The sequence below is a fragment of the Mastomys coucha genome, unplaced genomic scaffold (genome assembly GCF_008632895.1).
Source record: "Mastomys coucha isolate ucsf_1 unplaced genomic scaffold, UCSF_Mcou_1 pScaffold4, whole genome shotgun sequence".
Lineage (NCBI taxonomy): Eukaryota > Metazoa > Chordata > Mammalia > Rodentia > Muridae > Mastomys > Mastomys coucha.
In genome coordinates, this window is record NW_022196910.1 from 34,094,604 (window position 1) to 34,097,215 (window position 2,612).

The 2,612-nt window shown below is 36.8% G+C and overlaps 1 protein-coding gene across 3 annotated transcripts in view; it reads right to left on the reverse strand.

Moving 5' to 3' along the window:
• Positions 1-2,612, reverse strand: part of Acss3 (acyl-CoA synthetase short chain family member 3) — a 353,004-nt gene that overhangs the window by 33,480 nt on the left and 316,912 nt on the right. The gene's annotated exons all lie outside the window — the stretch shown is intronic.

The following is a 2,612-nucleotide window of genomic DNA, read 5'->3' on the forward strand; positions in this document are numbered from 1 at the left end:
GAGAGAGAGAGAGAGAGAGAAGGAGAGGGAGAGAGGGAGAGGGAGAGCTGTAACATCCATTGACCCAAGTATTCTGACAATATGCCTTCTACTTTGAGCTTTGCCATAAAACATATGTTACTTGAGTACTGGGGAAGGTTCACAGCTTTTTTTTTTTTTTTTTTTTTTTTTTTTAACCAAAGCTAAGTTTACAATTCACATATCATTAGTGGCTTATTTGTCATTGATAGCAGAAGATGAAATTTTGAACATTACAATATAGGTTCTAACCCAAAGTCCAAAGAAACTGTTCTCAACCTGTGGGTTGTGACCCCTTTTGAGGGTGGAACAACTTTGTACAAGGGTTATCTAAGACTACCAAAAAACATAGATATTTACCTTATGCTTCACAACAGTAGCAAAATTACAGTTACTAGGTAGCAACAAAAATGGAACTGAGTTCTTTTATTTAAACTAAATATATTTATTTACTTACACTTTTGTATTTTGATGGACAGGAGGAACCATATTAAAGGTTTACAGCATTGAAAGGTTGAGAAGCACTCTTTTGGTTTTTTTGTTTTGTTTTGTTTTGTTTTGTTTTTGTTTTTTAAGATTACGGTATCTGGCATGGTATAGAAAATCAGTACAATCACCAGAGTCTTAAGGGAGAATTCATAGTTATTTTTATATCAAAACTATTCTCATTTTTTTATAAAATGACATTTTTTTACATCCATGAAATACTCCTTTTACTTTTATTTCCCTTACCATATATTGAATGCAAAGAAGGAAATGTATATGATTGGAAAGACTGTATGTGTTTGCTCCTTCACATTTTTTTGAAACATAGTCACCTTAGCTCCCCTTCATACCTGATGTGAGAGAGGATTAGTGACAGTGACAAGAAGCACCATTGTGGAGTGTTCTACTTAAAGAATGTTCCACGGGATGTGGAAGTCCTCTCTTGTACACAAACACAACCTAACAGGACATTGGGACATGTTAGCAAAGAGGACAGACTTTACTAGATGACTCTGTGTCTCTATCAGCTGCCACAGTCATCTAATTTAAAAGTATCTGCTATCAAGTTTTGTCACAATGGTCACTCTAATCAACTGGAGTTCAAATTCTACAGGATTTAGCAATGTAAGACCTGTGCAACTTGTTAACAGTTTGAGAATCTACAAGAGAACCAGAAGTCTCTAGTGCCTTCCCGACTTTAGTATTGCCTCTCAAATACAAAACAGCAAACCTCAGGATAAATAGCAAAACTACTAAACTGTACTTGGTGCCATTACAGTGGGGAATTTATTCCGAGATGGTTTCAGCATGTATCCCTACCTAACCTGGAACTATCTATGTTGATGTAGACCATGCTGGGCTGCTCCCAGAGATCTTCCTGTCTCTGGCTCCAGAGCGGTGTGGATAAAGGCAGGCATCAGAAAGCCTGGCTCATGGTGGCATTTTATAAATGGTGTCAAGACTCTGATCTACCTACTCCACATATAAAGAGGCTGTAGAAAGAAGATGGAAACAAAACTTTCCTTGAATGGAAATGCAGTAAAGGATAAGTGAGATGCCTTCCTCAGCCCAGCCCTACAGGAGAAGGTGGCACACACAGTTCCTAACATGCTTAAGTCATTACAAAATTACTATCTTTCAACCCTCAGCTACCGTTTTTTACTAAAAAGCTATGAAAAGCATATCTTCTATATAACTAATTTGACTCAGAAATTGTAAGGGTGATGAAAAAGATAATCTAGTTAGGTCACTTAAATTAGAAACAGTTTATGCTTTTAACATTAGTAATTCAAATATTAGTTTTTTGCTAAATTTATGTTAACTTGCAGGGATTAGTATGTCTAGTGACAGCCATATGATTATGATCCAACAAAAGGCAGTGCTTAGGACTGTCAGTGAAACATGGAGTCTTGGGTATGAGTAAGATGGAATGAAGAGATTCTTAAGTTTTCTATCTTTGTAACTATGAATATCTTGAGAAAGATGACAATGTAGCCTTCTGTCACATCATCACATGATGTGCACATGTGTCCACCCAACCATACACACAAGTCCTGGTGGACACACTTTTGATAAATGAGGTCCAGTGTAGATCAAGGTGGCCCAGTATAAAGTAGCTTCATAGTGAGAGAAACCCACTCCCACCATCCATAATATAGAAGAAATATAGAAGAGGAAATATAAGATAGAGGGGAAATATAGAGAGGAAATATAATATAGAGAGGAAATATAGATGCAGATAGAAAGTGTATTAGAATATATGCCTGGTAGGTTTCTGTGACTTCTTGAAAATCAAGGGCCAATTATAAGAGATCGCATAAGACTGCTGAAAGAACAAGAGCCGGGATGGGAAGTGGGACATGGGTCACAAGGGCAGATGGCCCACACAACCAAATATAGTACTTTTTTTGTATATGTGAGTGTGTATATAAACTGTTGCATTTCTGGAACAAGCAGTGTAGCTCTCTGAAATGAAAACTGCATGCATATTCAACAAGTAAATTTACACACACACACACACACATTTAAAAATAAATTGTTGCACGCCAATAGCTTCTGCTCTAAGATCAAGAATTGACAAATGGGACCTCATAAAGTTGCAAAGCTTC